This window comes from Rattus norvegicus, chromosome 14 (assembly GCF_036323735.1).
Source record: "Rattus norvegicus strain BN/NHsdMcwi chromosome 14, GRCr8, whole genome shotgun sequence".
In the NCBI taxonomy this organism is placed as follows: domain Eukaryota; kingdom Metazoa; phylum Chordata; class Mammalia; order Rodentia; family Muridae; genus Rattus; species Rattus norvegicus.
This window is the reverse complement of record NC_086032.1, coordinates 68,190,735-68,208,329: the sequence shown is the minus strand read 5'-3', so window position 1 is coordinate 68,208,329 and position 17,595 is coordinate 68,190,735. Positions and strand designations below refer to the sequence as shown.

Below are 17,595 nucleotides of genomic sequence, written 5' to 3'. Positions count from 1 at the left end.
CAAGAGTCTAAGCAAAGGAAATCAAGACTACTTGGCCTTATCAGAACCCAGTGTTCCCACCACAGCAAGTCATGGGTATACCAACACACCTGAAAAGCAAGAATTGGATTTAAAATCACATCTCATTATGATAATAGAATATTTTAAGAGGGATATAAATAACCCCTTAAAGAAATACAGGAGAGTCCTTTCTGTTTGACCATTCTCCTATACAAAAGGCAACTATGATGCCCAGCTGGAATGGCATGATCCTGAAGCCACACTTCCATGAGGATTGGCAGCAGTGAGTAGACACTTTGTGCAACCAGTCTGCATGCAAGATCTTCAGACTCAAGGCCTGGCAGACAAAAGTGCAATGCCTCCGGTCCCATCAGGTCCATCATGAGGTACCCTATAGATAGATATCACACCAAGCTCCGGGCTGGCAGGGCTTCAGCCTGGAGGAACTTAGGATGGCTGGTATCCACAAAAAAATGGCTTGCACCATCATTATCTCTGTGGCTCCAAGGAGGTGAAACAACTCCACTGAATCACTGCATGTCAACGTGCAGCTCCTGAAGGAGTACCTCTCCAAGCTCATACTTTTACCCATGAAGCCTTTTTACCGAAACAGGGAGACCATTCTGCTGAAGAACTTAAATTGGTCACCCAGGACCTGTGATGCCCATCTGGAACGTATACAAAAGGGAAAAGGCCAAAGTCATCACAAAAGAAGAGAAGAACTTTAAGGCTTTTACGAGGTTTTGCATGGCCCATGCAAATACCTGGCTCTTTGGCATCTAAGAAAAGAAGGGTGAAAGAAGCTGGAGAGCAAGATGTTGAAAAGAAAAAGTAAAGCATGGTTGGAGAGTTGCAATAAATTTTCCATAAAGAAAAAAATCCCAAGAAACAAACAAAAAAGAAAAGAAAAGAAAGGAAAGAAAGAAATACAGAAGAAAAAAGATAAACAAGTATAAGTCCTTAAAGAATTACTGGAAAATACAACCAAACAGGAGAAGGAATTAAACAAAAGATCCAGGATCTAAACGTGCAAATAGAAACAAAGAAGAAAGAGAGAGAGAGAGAGAGAGAGAGAGAGAGAGAGAGAGAGAGAGAGAAAGAGAGAGAGAGAGAGAGAGAGAATATGAATCCCAGAGATAGAAAACCTAGAAAAGAGAGCAAGAGTCATAGATGCAACAGAATACAAGTTATAAAGAGAGAATCAATCTCAGGAGCAGAAGATACCATAGAAAACATTGACACAAAAGTAAAAGAAAATGCATAATGCAAAAAGCTCCTAACCTGAAACATTCAGGACATCCAGAAAAAATAAGAAGACCAAACCTAAGTGTAATAGGTATAGCGGAGAGCTAAGATTTCCAAATTAAAAGGCAAGTAAATATCTCCAACAAAATTATAGAAGAAAACTTCCTTAACCTAAAGAAAGAGATGACCATGAACATACAAGGCTACAGAACTCCAAATAGATTGGACAAGGAAAGAAATTCCTCTCATCACAGAATAGTCATAACACCAAATGCACAAAACAAAGAAAGAATTTTAAAAGCAGTAATGGACAAAAGTCAAGTAACATATAAAGGCAAGTCCAAGTGGATCAAGGACCTCCACATAAACCAGATATACTGAAATTAATAGAAGAGAAAGTGGGGAAGATCCATGAACACATGGAAAATTTTTTTGAACACCGCCAATGACTTATGCACTAAGATCAAGAATCGACAAATGGGATCTCATAAAATTGCAAAGCTTCTGTAAGACAAACTTTCAATAGGACAAAATGGCAACCAACAGATTGGGAAAAGATCTTTATTAATCCTATGTTTGATAGGGTGCTAATATCTAATATATACAAAGAACTCAAGAAATTGGACTCCAGAGAACCAAATAACCCTATTTTTGAAAAAATGGGGTACAGAGTTTAACAAAGAATTCTCAGCTGAGGAATCCGAAATGGACAAGAAGCACCTAAGAAAATGTTCAGCTTCCTTAGACATCATCGAAATGCATATCAAAATAGCCCTGAGATTCTAACTTATGCCAGTCAGAATGGCTAAGATCAAAATCTCAGGTGACAGCAGATGCTGGCAAGAATATGGAGAAAGAGAAACACTCTTCCATTGTTGGTGGGATTGAAAGCTGGCATAACCACCATGGATATCAATCTCAGAAAATTGGACATAGTACTACCTGAGAACCCAGCTATATCACTCCTGGGCATTTACCCAAAAGATGCCCCAACATATAACAAGGGCATATACTCCACTGTGTTCATAGCAGCTTTATTTATAGTAACCAGAAGCTGGAAAGAACTCAGATGTCATTCAACAGAGGAATGGATACAGAAAATGTGGTATGGTTACACAATGGAGTACTACTCAGGTATTAAAAACAATGAGTTCTGTACAAATTTCATGCACTTTTTATCACTATTGCTTCAGAGTAGAACTTGAGGTCAGGGATGGTGATTTCCCCCAGCTATCCTTTTATTGTTAAGAATTGTTTTCACCAACAATGCCATGCCAAACAACCAGAGCTTCCAGGGACTAAGCCACTACCCAAAGACTATACATGGACTGACCCTGGGCTCCAACTGCATAGGTAGCAATGAATAGCCTAGTAAGAGCACCAGTGGAAAGGGAAGTCCTTGGTCCTGCTAAGACTGAACGCCCAGTGAACGTGATTGTTGGGAGAGGGCGGTAATGGGGGGAGGATGGGGAGGGGAACACCCATACAAAAGGGGAGAGGGAGGGGCTAGGGGGATGTTGGCCTGGAAACTGGGAAAGGAATAACAGTTTAAATGTAAATAAGAAATACCCAAGTTAATAAAGATAGAGGGGGAAAAAAGAATTGTTTTCACTATTCTGTTTTTTGTGTTTTTTTTTGTTTGTTTGTTTTTTTTTGCCTTTTTTGTTTTTTGGGGGATTGATTATGTGTACTATCATATCTGCAAATAGTGATACCTTTAATTCATCTTTGCCAATTTGTATTTCTTTAATCTTTTTTTGTTGTCTTACTGTTCTAGCTAGCACTTCGAGTACTATATTGAGTAGATATGGATGAGTAACCATCCTTGTTTTGTCCCCAATTTTAGTGGGATTGCTTCAAGTATCTCTCCATTTAATTTGATTGACTGTTGGTTTGCAGTAAACTGGTTTCATTATGTTTAGGTACAGGCCTTGAATTCCTGATCTCTCTAATACTTTTAACATGAAGGGGTATTGTATTTTGTCAAGTGCATTTTCAGCATGTAAGGAGGTGATCGTGTGGGGTGCTCACGAAAGGCCTATCATGAGTGCCTTCAGAAGATACAACAAGCAGCTAAAAGAGTCAGAAGCAGATATGTTCATCCAACCAATCAGCAGATGCTGCTGACCCCTCTGCTTGAATCAAGGAAGAGCTGGAGGAAGCTGAGGAGGAGAGCAACCCTGTAGGAGGAATAGCAGTTAATACCTGGACCCCTGAGATCTCTCAGACACTGGATCACCAACCAGGCAGCATACAGCAGATGTGATGAGGCCGTACCACACATACAGCAGAGGATTCTTGGGTTCAGTCAGAGAAAATGCACCTAACCCTCAAGAGACTGGTAAGTTTAAAGGTTTGGTGCGGTGAGAGGGGTGCAGACATTCTGTGGAGATGGGGATATATATTCTGAAGTGTATAATAAAATAAGAAAAACAAAACAACAACAAAAAACAAAAAAAATGACTTCATGAAATTCTTAGGCAAATGGCTGGAACTAGAAAATATCCCATGTGAGGTAACCCAGTCACAAAAGAACACACATGGTATGCACTCACTGATAAGTGGATATTAGCCCAAAGCTGGGTATACCCGTGATGCAACTCACAGACCATATGAAGCTCAAAAGGAAGTTAGACAAAAATGTAGATGCTTCAGTCCTTCTTAGAAGTGAAACCAAAATACTCAGGAGAGGTAGAGGGTCAGAGGGACTTGGGAGGGAAAAAAGGTAGGGGTAGAGGGGCAGGATCAGGTCTGAGAGGAGACAAAATCAGGAATTTAAACAAAGGTATGTAGCAGTTGGGGATGGGGAACTAGGGGTAGCCAACAGAAAATCCCAGATGCCAGGAAAGCAAGACACTCCCAGGACCCAACAAGGATTAGCTGAAATGCACAGCAAAGCATAGGGAGAACCTGTAGAGACCATATGCAGAGATTAGTCAGGGTCCCCAGTTGGGGAATTGGTCCATTCAACCTTCTCAAAATTTTAACCCAGAATTTCTCCTCTCTAAAAGAAATATAGGGACAGAGAGTAGAAAGGCCATACAGAGATGGCCTCACCTGGGAATCCATCTCATATGCAGCTGCGATACCCAGACACTATTGCTGATGCCAAGAAGTACTTGCTGACAGGAGCCTGATATGAATGTCTCCTCAGAAACTCTGCCACAGCCTTACTGACACAGATGAGGATACTTGGAGCTAACCATCGGACTGAGCACCAGGACCCTAAAGGAGAAGTTAAAGAAAGGACTGAAGGAGCTAAAGGGGTATGGAACCCCATAGGAAGAACAAGGATATCAACCAACCATACCACCCAGAGCTCTCCGGGACTAACCACTAACCAAGGAGTGTACATGGAGGGACCCATGGCTCCAGCTACATATGTAGCAGAGGATGGCATTGTCTGACATCCATAGGAGGAAAAGTTCTTGTTCCTGGGGAAGTCTCGATTACCCAGTGTAGGGGAATGTCAGGGCCATGTGATGGGAGTGTGTGGGTAGGAGGGGGAGCATCCTCATAGTAGCAGGGGGAGGAGGGATGGGAGAGTGGGAAACCTGGAAAGGGGATAACATTTGAAATGTAAATACATGAAATAGCTAATAAAAAGCAAAATAAAAAAGGCGTCACAGTTTTATATGCTCTTAGCTAGACTTCACTAGTATTGCGAAAGCTCCAGTGTCCTCTGGACAATTATAAACTTTTGGCCCTGAACAGCCTGCTATCCCAGGGAGACCTCCATTATCCTGCTACCTCTCCTCCACCACCATCAGATGCCTGAAGCATACAAGTAAGCTTTACTTTCCCCACACATCTTCCCTGCTGACTGAGTCCTCTAGGCCAAGCCAAGCTACCCTGAGCAGCCTACCTACTCAGAGGGACCTCCATTCTCCTCACACACCTCCCCTATGCTTCCATCAGACCTGAGACTCCTAAACTATACAGTCTAGCCACTCTTCTTCCACCGTCCTTTATCCTTCAATGTCTGAACCCTATATTCCCAGAACCCCAAAGCCAGCCTGTTTCTCAACATTTTAGCCCTAACCTGGGACACAGGGACACAGGAACTCAGGAGACTTCCTCTTATCAGGGGCACAGGTGGCCTTCCCTAACCATTGACAGCACTGCCTGCCTCTCAGGAGGCCTGCAATAATGCAGGTCACACAGCTCTACCTGCTTCCAAGGAGGCCCGCTGCCGTCTTATACAACCCAACCTGTTACCACCAGAAATATCCAGATGACAGAAGGCAAGTAAAAGAACATAAACGAAAGAAGCCACCATCAGAACCCAGTTGTATACCACAGCAAACACTGGCTACCCTAACAAACTTGAAGAACAAGACACTGACCTAAAATTCCATCTCATGATGATAGAGGCTGTTAAGGACGATATAAATAATTCCTTTCGAGAAATACAGGAAAACACAGGCAAACAGGCAGAAGCCCTTAAAAAGGAATCAATAAAATCCCTTAAAGAAATATAGGAAAATATAATCAAACAGGTGAAAGATTGAACAAAATGCCCCAAGACCTAAAAAAATGGAAATAAAAACAATAAATAAAAAATGGAGACAACCCTGGAGATGGAAAATCTAGGAAAGAGATTAGGAACTACAGATGCAAGTATCACCAACATAATACATGACAGGGAAGAGAGAATCACAGGCATTAGAAGATACCATAGAAGATATCAACAATAAGTCAAAGAATATACAAAGTATAAAAAGTTCCTAAGCCAAAACATCCAGGAAATCTGGGAATCAATGAAAAGACCAAGCCTATGAATGACATGAATAGACGAAGGTGAAGACTCCAAGTTCAAAGGGCAAGAAAATATCTTCAACGAAATCATAGAAGCAAACTTCCCTAACCTAAATAAACAGATTGCCATAAATGTATCTTGATTTCGATAAATCATTTGATGCTGAGGGTATCCAGTTTTATCCACTGTGTATCATAGTACAATTCAGGCAGCCTCTTGAAGCTGTGTTCACATCTTCAGAGACCCTGGTCGGGCAAACTGCTAAAGGCTTCAGAAGATTCTGTCTCTGAAAGAATTAATTAATTATATTAATAATTATCAAACTGACAAGATTGAGGACTATATTGATTGGTTACATCTGAGCTAAGTAACTCGTGTCTCTTAAATTACATATATTTGAGAATGCATATAGTAAATATAGAACATTCAGTGGCAATACTAAAAGTCATTTACCAAGGTTCCAAGGCAGGATAGGAACATGACAGGTTGCATAATATGTGTGTGTGTGTGTGTGTGTGTGTGTGTGTGTGTGTGTGTGTGTGTGTATCCACATTCTGTGGAGGCAGCTCCAGGTGCTGGGCAAGCAACAGAACAATTGGGGCTGGGCCCGCAGAGCAGCCACAACTCTTGCATACCTGAGACCCAGTCTATGGAGCAAAGGGAAGGCGGGCAGGCTTGCAGTTGAGGCACCGGGCATGAGGGTGGTGCTGTGGTGGGCATGGCTAAGACCCAGCGAGTTAGGGTGGAGCCTCCTCCTAGAAGGGATGTACCCAAAATAGCTTGTTCTTGAGGCTACGGCTGGCCTAAACAGAACTACAATCAAGGAAGAGAGCAGATAGGGGCAGACAGGGCCAAAGCTGCTTTTCCTAGGGCTGCAAGCAACTCTCACAGAGTCCCTAACAGGACGCAAGGGGTGGGGCCAGACCAACCCCCCACCCCCCTCCGTGGCTGTGAACCAGGGGCTTCAGCTGCGTAGCAGATTGCAGAAGCCCTGTGTGCAAGTGAGAGAGCCAAGTATCAAGTGTAGGGGCAGCAGACGATTAGCCTCTCGGAATCTAAATGAACTCTCAGACACCCAGCCTGGCAGAGTGCTTATTGAATTTCTCACTGGGATGCCAACAGGAATAATTAAATAACTCTCCAGTGGATAGATCATTGTCTCTGAATGTCTCCTAGAAAATTTCAGATCTCTGAAATTAATACCTCACTTCAGGGCATCAAAACTGATACACCTTTGCAATAAGGTCTGGACTTTGTACCTATTAGACAATGAATCCAAATAGCCACTTAATGGCATACTAGATCCTATAATCTTACAGGGTCTTCCTACATACTGCCAGCGGTCTGGTAAAGGGAAGGAGGTCCATCATGTTCAATCATTTATCTACTTTCACACCCAACCCCTCTCTGTGCGTCTCCTGTAGCCCACTCAATTTCTCTTAGCTGTGAGACAGGCACCAGATGACAGTACAATCCTTGACCCAGCTAACGAACCACCTCCTCACCTGTTCCCACACCTCTGAAAACTCAAGCTGCTGCCTTAGTTTCTCGTTCTCACCAGGCTACCCCAGAGTCTCCTTGCTTGAACACCCTAGACTCCTCCCCTCCTGTGGCAGCTACAGGATGCTCTAATAGCCCTGCACTGGCATCTACCTTCACTCCTCCAGTCCACCCACTCCAAGGTCACAGCCAAACCCCCAAATCCTTCGCCACCAGGGACACCTGACCCAACACCAGTCCTTCCTTTAAGGGAAGTTGCTGGTGTAGATGTTCTTGTTAGGGTACATGTTCCTTTTTCACTGAATGAACTTTCTCAGAGAGAAAACAGACTGGGTTCCTGTACCTCTGATTCATCCACCTTTATTCAAGAATTTCAGTACATTTCTCAGTCTTATAGCCTGACTTTCCACGATGTACATATGATCCTTACTAATAATTTACTTCCTGAGGAATGCTGGTGAGTTTGGGAGCAGGTGAGAATACATGCAGAAGAGATCCATCAAATAGAGGAACGTATCCAATTGGATCTGAGGCAGTACCTGACCAAGATCCCCAGTGAAATTATAATTCCACAGGTGGTATTTCAGCCAGAGATAGATTCAAAACCTGCCTCCTAGCCAGTCTTCCAGGGCATCCTTAAAACCAGTAAATTTTTAAAAACTCCAAGAAGTTATACAGGAAGAACATGGAAAACCATCTCAATTTTTAGAACACCTCAAAAAGGCTTTATTGCAACACACATTTTTATAATCCAGACCCTGAAAACACAGAAGGTAAGCAACTTCTGATAAGCTATTTCTTTTCCCAGAGCTACCCTGACATAAAAGACAAGTTAAAAAGCTAGAGAGGGAACCCCTAACTCCATAGGTAGAAATTTTGGTGTTGGCCTTCAATGTATATCATGGAAGAGGTGAGAAGGCTCACAGACAAAATTCCATATGCTGACAAAGGCTGTCCAACCAGCCCCAGCCACTGCCCTGGCTCCCTGGGTCTTCTAAGGCTAAGAGACCACCAGGCTCCTGCTACAAATGTGACCAAGAAGGTCATTGGTCAAGGGCTTGCCCTAACTTCCACAAGCCACTGAGGCCATGTCCTAGGTGCCCTCAGGAGGAACATTGGGCTGTCAATTGCTCTTGTGTTGTGCAGGACAGAGACATATCACTCCCAGATAACCCTCCAGCCAATCTCCTAGTCTTGGTATGAAAGATTGGAGGGGCCCAAACTCTCTTGACCCGACTACTGCCACCACCAGCAGGGAGCCCTGGGTTGCCATCATGGTGTGTGGGTGGCCCATCTCCTTCCTCTTGGACACTGGGGCCACCTACTCAGTTCTAATGAAGTTCTGGGGGCTCACTTCTCTCTCCCATTCTATTTTCAGGGTAGGAGGACAGCCTTAATCTTCCTCACCAAACCCCACAACGTAGTTACATTTTTAAGGGTATACCTCTCACCCATCCTTTTTGGTAGTACCAACATGCCTGGACCTCTTTTTAAGACAGGATCTTCTAGCTAATTTGGGAGCCTCTATTTCCTTTGCTCCACCCATTTGCCTAAACACAAGCTCGCCAACAGTCCCTCTGCTCCTTCTTCTAGCCAGCCAACCTACTAACATGAGCATGTTGCTTCCTTTTCCAGTTTCTCAGGTAGACCCCAGACTGGGAAGTCCCGAACTCCTCTGTTGCTAAACAGTCTTTCCAAATAGGGTCCTAAAACTGCTCCTTGGTCGGATGCCTGGAACCGGCCCAAATTGCTGTCATCCCTGTATCAGTTATTCCATCTAAGTATTATGATCTTTTTTGCTGCTTTCTCTTTGGCCAGACAAAAGACAATTGTAAAAAATGGCCAGATGAATATGGGGACTATCCATATTGATCTTGTCAGATACATATGCTAAAATCATGGATCAATCACTCCTAAGAACAACACAAGACACTTTTTCAACATACAAGATCTATGGAATCCCAGGTGAGAGACAGGAGTTGTTGGTAAGCTCTACCATAAAAATCAAGCAGGGTCTCCAATAAGTACTATCCACATTCAGAGAAAATATGTGTCAATTTTCCAACCTCTAGGTATCGGAAAAACAGGGGAAGTAATCAAGCACTCCTCTGAGGTTCTTTCCTTTTAACACCCCCCCTCATAAATGGCTCTAACTTGTCATTTAGCCTTTTGCTTCAGACGCCTGTCAATTGGTCAGGAAGTTGCATGGTGGGTGGTGCTCCTTTTCCCTGAACTAGAGGTAAACCAGGGAAATAAGCCCCTGCCAATCCCAGTTATAGATATGATAGCTGCCCAGCATAAGAGGGCAGTTCAGGTCATGCCACTCGTGGTCATTGCAGGAATAGCTATAGGAGCTGCCGCTGGTATTGCAGGGATAATTACTTCTATGAAAAATATAATTAGTTCACTTATGAGAGTAACAACGGTTTTCAAAAAATGTCTGAAACCATGCTTACTATCCAGAAATATTGATTCTTTGGCAGCTTTGGTGCTTTAGATTCGCAGGGGCTGGACGTCCTGACAGCTAAGGAAGGTGGTCTTTGCCTGTTCCTCCAAGAAGAATGCTGTTTTTATGTCAACCAGGATAGTGAGAAATAAAATCAAGGAACTATAATCAGACATACAGAATTTCAAGAAATGTGAGGCCTCCAATTCCTGAATTTTTAAAAACCCTGAGTCATTGATATTTCAAAATATCAAAGTGAATACTCCCTTTCACAATGCCTTTCCTAGTTGTCTTTCTGGTATTACTATTTACTCCCTGCCTCATTGATCTTGACTCTCAGTGCTATAACATTTTTTCAATGACAGATACAGAAAATTTCTAACCAAACTTTTAATCAGTTCCTGTTACAGAATTACCAGCCACTCTCCACAGAGGAGCCTGATATCAATGTTTACCAAATGGACCCTGATGGTGAAAGTCAGCAATACCCTGAAATTGACGATGCCTCAAGACAACAGGATAGCCCTATTCCCCTTTCACTGTCATCTTCACCCTCCCTTTTTCATTTTTCTTCTTTTTATGATAAGAAAAGGGGAGGTATTGGTATCAGGAATTGCTTTCACCTCCAGCAGTAACTTCACCTGGTCACCTGGAACAGCCATACATTCCCAGCATACCTTGGGTTCACCTCCCATCTTCACCTGGTAGCACTTATGTCACATTTCAAATAAAAGGCCAAACTTTCCTGCCCCCTCTCTCTTCTCTTTCTCTGTCTTCTCTTTTCTCTCTTCTTTCTCTCTTTTCTCCCTCTCTTATGCCCTCCCCCTTTTCTCTGCCATCCCAATAAACCTCCTCCATGTGAAACCATGTTGGCCTGGTATGGTTTGTTCGGACTTGAGCTGTGATTTCCATCTCAACACAAAACACACGATGAAATTCACACAATAATAGAGGGAGAGTTCAATACTCTGCTCTCAACAATGAACAGGTCAGTGACACAGAAATAAACAGAGGTACACAGAAACTAACCAAAGTTATAAACCAAATGAATTTAACAGATATCTACAGAACATTTCATCCAAAATAAAAGAATATACCTTCTTTTCAGCACTGCATGGAACCATCTCCAAAATTGACATAGAACAGACATAAAACAAGCCTCAACATATACAAAAAATTAACATATCCCATACATTCTATGAGATCACTACAGATTAAGTCCAAACTTAATAACAACAAAAACAACAGAAAGCCGACATACTCATGGAGACTGAACAATTCTCTACTCAGTGATAATTTGATCAGGGAAGAAATGAAGAAAGAAACTGAAGACCATCTAAAGTTCAATGAAATGAAAGGCACAGCATACACAAATTTATGGGATACAGTGAAAGCAGTGTTAAGAGGAAAATTTATAGCACTGAGTGCCTTCATAATGAACTTGAAGAGATCCTATACTGTTAACTTAGGAGCACACCTGGAAACTGCAGAGCACAAAGAAGCAAACATACTCAAGAGGAGTAGAGAACAGGAAATTGTCAAACTCAGGGCTGAAATCAACCAATTAGAAACAAAAGAGACAAGTACAAAGAATCGATAATACCAGGAGCTTTCTTTGAGACAATCAAAAAAGTAGATAAACCCTACAGAGAAGCTAAGTAACAGGCAAAGATGAAGTATCCAAATTAATAAAATCATAAATGAAAAGGGAGACATAACAACCAGAACTGAGGAAATTTTTAAAAAGAGTAGATCTTATTACAAATGCCTATACTCAAAAAAATTGAAAAATCTAAATGAAATGAATAATTCTCTAGTCAGGTATCACTTACCAAAGTTAAATTAAGATAAGGTAAACTATCTAAATAGTCCCACAAACATTAAGGGAATAGGAGGTATTAAAATTATCCCAAACCAAAAAAGGCCAGGGCCAGATGGTTTTAGTGCAGAATTTTACTAGCCCATCAAAGAAGAGCCAATACCCATACTCCTCAAAATACTTCTCAAAACAGAAACAGAAGGAACGTTACCTACTTCACTCTATGAAACCACAGTTATTCTGATACCTAAACCAGAGACCCAACAAAGAGAGAGAACTTCAGGCCAATTTCATTTATGAATATCAATGCAAAAGTACTCAATAAAATTCTTGAAATTGAATCCAAGAACACGTCAAAACCATTACTTACCACAGTCCAGAAGGTTTCATCCCAGGGATTCAGGGATGTTTCAGTAAAGGAAAATCTAAGAATGTAATCCACTATATAAACAAATTCAAAGAAAAAGTAATATGATCATCTCTTTAGATGCTGAAAAAGCCTTTGACAAAATATGACACCTCTTTAAGTTAAATGTCTTGGAGAGATCAGGAATTCATGGCACATACCTAAACACAATAGCAGCGAATTAGCAATGTAGCAAACCAACAGACAACATCAAACTAAATGGAGAGAAACTTGAAGCAATCCCACTAAAATAAGGGACGAGGCAAGGCTGCCTACTCTTTCTCAATCTATTTATTGTAGTATTAGATGTTCTAGCTAGAACAATTAGTCAACAAAAGAAAATCAAGGGGATACAAATTGGAAAGGAAGAAGTCAAGTTATAACTATTTGCTGATGATATGATAGTATACTTAAATTACCCCAAAAATTCCACCAGAGAACCTTAAACCTGATAACCTCAGCAAAGTGGCTGGATATATAATTAACTAAAACAAATAAATAGCTTTCTTCTACTCAAAGGATAAACAGACTGAGAAAGATATTAGGGAACTAACACCCTTCTCAATAGCCGCAAATAATATAAAATACACTGGTGTAACCCAAACCAAGTAAGTGAAAGATCCATATGAGAAAAACTTCAAGAAGACCTCAGAAGATGGAAATATCTCCCATGCTCATGGATCAGTAGGATTAATATAGTAAAAATGTACATAGAAAGCAATCTACCAATTCAATTCAATCCCTATCAAAATTACAACACAATTCTTCACAGACAAGGAAAGAGCAATTCTCAAATTTATATGGAAAAACAAAACCCAGGATAGCCAAAACAATTATCAACAATACAAGAACTTTTGGCGGAATCACCATTCCTGACGTCAAGCTGTACTTCAGAGCAACAATGATAAAACAACATGGTATTTTTACAGACACGGGCAGCTCAATCAGTGGAATATAATTGAAGACTCTGAAATAAACCCACACAACTATGGACACTTGATCTTTGACAAAGAAGCCAAAACCATAAAGTGGAAAAAGAAAGCATCTTCAACAAATGGTGCTGGTCTAGTCTGCATGTAGAAGAATGGAAATGTATCCACACTCATCACCTTATATAATGCTCAAGTACAAGTAAATCAAGGACCTCAACATAAAAATCAGACACACTGAATCAATCTATTAGAAGAGAACTTTGGAAAGATCTTTGAATGCATTGGCAAAAGGGAAAATTTCCTGAACAGAAAACCAATGACTTAGGCTCTAAGATCAACATTTGACAAATGGGACCTCGTGAAACTGAAAGGCTTCTGTAAGGCAAAGGACACTGTCCATAGGAAAACAGCAACCTACAGATTGGGAAAAGATCTTCACTAACCCTACATCAGAGAGAGGTCTAATATCCAAAAAGAACTGAAGTAGCCAACTCCAAAAAACCAAATAACCCAATTTTAAAAATGGAGTGTAGGGGTAAACAAAGAATTCTCACCAGAAGAATCTTAATTGGCTGAGAAGCACTTAAAGAAATGTTGAACATCCTTAGTCATCAGGGAAACTCAAATCAAAATAACCACAAGATTGCAACTTATACCAATCAGGATGGCTAAGTCCGAAACTCAAGTGACAGCACATGTAGAGAATGAAGAACACTCCTCTATTGCTGGTGGGACTACAAAATGATACAACCACTCTAGAAATCAATCTGGTGATTCTTCAAAAAATTGGAAGCATTTCTACCTGAAGACCCAGCTATTGCACTCCTGGGCATATACCCAAAAGATGCTCCACCATACCCAAGGACACATGCTCCAATATGTTCATAGCAACCTTATTCGTAACAGCGAGAAGCTGGAAACAATCCAGATGTTCCTCAGCTGAAGAATGGATACAGAAAATATGGTTCATTTTTCACAATGGAATACTATTCAGATATTAAAAATAAGGACATCATGTATTTTACAGACAAATGGATGGAACTAAAATATTTTATCCTGAGTAAGGTATCCCAGACCCAAAAGGACATGGAAGTTTAAGAAGGAAGACACAAGTGATGATGCTTCAACCCTAGTTAGAAGGGGGAATAAAATAATCACAGGAGGCAGAAGGAGGCAGGGACCTGTGTGGGAGAGGAGAGAGGAGGTTAAGAGGCAGCAGGATCAGGTATGAGGGAAGGTAGTAGAGAAGCTCATAGGGACAGGAGAATGAAGGGAAATATGCAGTTGGGCAGTGGGATTTCTAGAAAATCCTAGAGACCAGGGATTTGAGAGGCTCCTTGGACTTAATGTGAATGACCTTATCCAACCTGCCCAGCATTGTGTAGCTGGAACATGAAGGGTCCACTTCCAGTATATAGACAGGATTACCAGAGGGAGGAAGGGGTCACCAAACTGCCTTCAAAAAGTTTAACCCAGAATTGTTTCTATTTAAAAGAAATGCAGGGCCAAATTGGAGCAGAGATAGAGGGAAAGGCCTTCCAGTGACTGGACCAACTTGGGGTCCATCCCACTGGCTGGCACCAAACCTTGACACTATTATTGATGCTATGTTTTACTTGTAGATAGGAGCCTAGCATAGCTGTCTTCTGCAAGTCTCTATAGCAGCTGACTGAGACAAATGTCCACCAAACATTGTACTGAGGTTGGAGACACATATGGCAGATTTAGGAGAAGGAATGAAGGAACTAAAGGGGATGGCAACCCCATAGGAAGACCAACGGTATCAACTAACCCAGAGCCCTCGGAGCTCTGAGAGCATATGCCACTAACCAGAGAGCATACATGGGTTGCTCCATGGTCTGTGACACATATTTAGCAGAAGACTGCCTTGTTTGCACTCAGTGTGAGAGAATGTACCTAATCCTGTAGAGACTTGATTCCCCAGGGAAGGGGAATTTGGTGTCTGGATGGTAAAATGGTGGTAGTTGGATAGAGGTGAGGGTAAAGCAGAGGGGGCAGTGGTAAAGAACTCTTGGAGGGGAGTCCAGGAAGGGGGGCAATATTTGGAATGTAAATAAATAAAACAATTTTTTAAAAGAATATATATTTCGTAGTCACAGAAATTCAGTGTATATTACATCTTCTGTCAATTGAATAAGTAAATAAACTCTCAAATTTTTCCCTTTCAAATTAATTCAAAACCTATATCTATTTGATTTTAGCAAACTACTTCCTGTGTAGCCCAACCATCAACTAATCATTATTACTTTTTTCCTAAACTTTCTTTTTGATTCCTTCCAACACTTTACCACTGAGATGTCTGCTCTATTTTAAAAAGTTATCCCCATTACGTACTATTTTTGTTTATTCTTGAACAGTCTAGTCAAAGCATATGCCTCTTTTTATAGTAATGATGGGCAATGATGTTCAGCATCTGCCAAGCTATCTGCCAGGTACTATCAGATGCTCTTTATGTATGGGTCACATAAAGCTCATCGCTAGGAAGCTGAATCTGTTCAATTTTTTTGTGCTGATGGTTGATTGGGTAAAATAACTAGTGGAAAATGCGTTGCTTCATATTCCCTTGACACAAAATATTAATGGAGCCTGAGTGTGATTTCCATTCTTTCATTCCTATGTTTTCAGAATTCCATTGTTTCAATGAAGGGTCTATCTCAGAACAGTGATTCCAAGTGACACAACTTCTAAAAGGTATTAGAAAAAGAGAGAGAAAGAAAGAAAGCTACAATGAATGGTAGGGTACATACCTGGTTTTAACTGAAGACACTGTCTGGCTTTAAAACTACTCTATGTATACTGTGTTTTATTTCCTTAGACACACAGGCAATCTCTCAGGAACTGGAGTTCGTAATTATAGGGAGCTGTCCATTCTTGTTCACTCAGACTGTCATGCCAAACAGCTTTCCGTCAGGGTGGGCAGTTGCTGGAAATTATCGTTGTCCCCTGTAATTCCCACTGGGCACCAGCCTACCCCATCTCTTTCCCTGTTTCTGTCTCTCTCTTTCTCTACTCTGTTACATGTTTGTCTCATGCCTGTGGCTATTTCTCTGTCTCTGTTTCTGTCCCGCTGTGGGTTTTTTTTTCCTGTTTCTGTTGCTCTCTCTCTTTGTCTCTCTTTTTCTGTGTCTGACTTTGTCTCTGCCTGTCTCTGTCTGTCTCTGTGTCTCTGTCTCTGTTTCACTGTCTCTGTCTCTCTCTGTCTCTGTCTTTCTCTGTATCTCTCTCTCTGTCTCTCTCTCTCTCTCTCTCTCTCTCTCTCTCTCTCTCTCTGTCTCTCTCCCTCTCTCTCACAGACGTTTCCCCTTCATTTGCCGTAATGATTTAAGGATAGTGCAGTTTTAACTTTCATGTCTAATTTCAGACACATGGGCCTTGGATCAAATATCCTGCTGGCCTTTGTCCAAACCTTTTTTTTTTTCTTCCACCTTAGATTTCTTGATTTAATTACCTCAAACTCAGATAAAGCCAATCCCAAATTGCATAAAAAATGATATCTGGCCATTATTGAATGTGCTTCAGATTTAAAACAATTGCAAAAGATTAGCTGCAATATGAACTGGGGATTACATCTATTCCTAAAACAGTTTTCCTGCCCGGGTTTTTACTAGGTGTGAATATGTTTGAATGCATTTTCTTCTACTTGCTATGGTTGTCAGTTGCCCAGTAAACAGGTCTGGCAGTCAGGCCTGGGCTGAAGTTGTTAGAGGGTGACTCGGTAACCACCTCCATCATCCAGGGGGGGTTATGCTGAGGATGGAGACCAGCTGTTTTTGCTCTCTGATGGAGAAAGAATAGCACAAGAAGGGCATAAATTGCAGCTGGAGGGAGTTGGCATGATGTAAGGAGGGGACTCTGGGGGGTAGCAAGCATGGTTAAGCAGAGAAGGAGTTAGCAGAGCGACTAATTCCTTTCCTGACAGCATGTCTGGAATGGTTTGGTGAGCTTTCTGAAAGGCAAGGGTTCACCTAGATGACTTTGACAGAACTTTTTGGTTCCAAGAATCTGCCTTCATTTCTCATTGTGTGAGTCTACCAATCGTCCCCACTGTCTACTTTATGATGTAAATGACTTGCAAAAGTAACATAAATAAAATCCTTAGAAAGGTAGAGAGCAAAGGAATTAAACAATGCAGAGAGTATAGAAATCGGGATTTGGAATCAAGCTTCCTGGCATTCAAGCTCACTGATTATTTGTTTCCAGGTTGCAAGCAAATTACTTACCATTCTTTGGTTTATTTCATGGTGTTGTGAGGAGAATGGGGTAAAATATCCATAAAGATGCAACTAAAAGAAGACATTCTCTGGTCACCAGTGAATCCTGATGATTTTTGTATTTCTTCCCTCGGACAGTGCATAGCATTCATTTTTCAACAAGTTCTTGCATTTCAACACAATCCTTGAATTATGGTTGGTGCTTCTACAAGGTGAGGATTAAAGAAATTGGGGAAGTAAAATAGACAATAAGGAC

General features: G+C 41.3%; 1 pseudogene; it reads left to right on the top strand.

Moving 5' to 3' along the window:
• The first annotated feature begins 224 nt into the window (after positions 1–224).
• On the top strand, positions 225–835 carry LOC134481907 (large ribosomal subunit protein eL13-like; annotated as a pseudogene).
• The last annotated feature ends 16,760 nt before the right edge of the window (positions 836–17,595 follow it).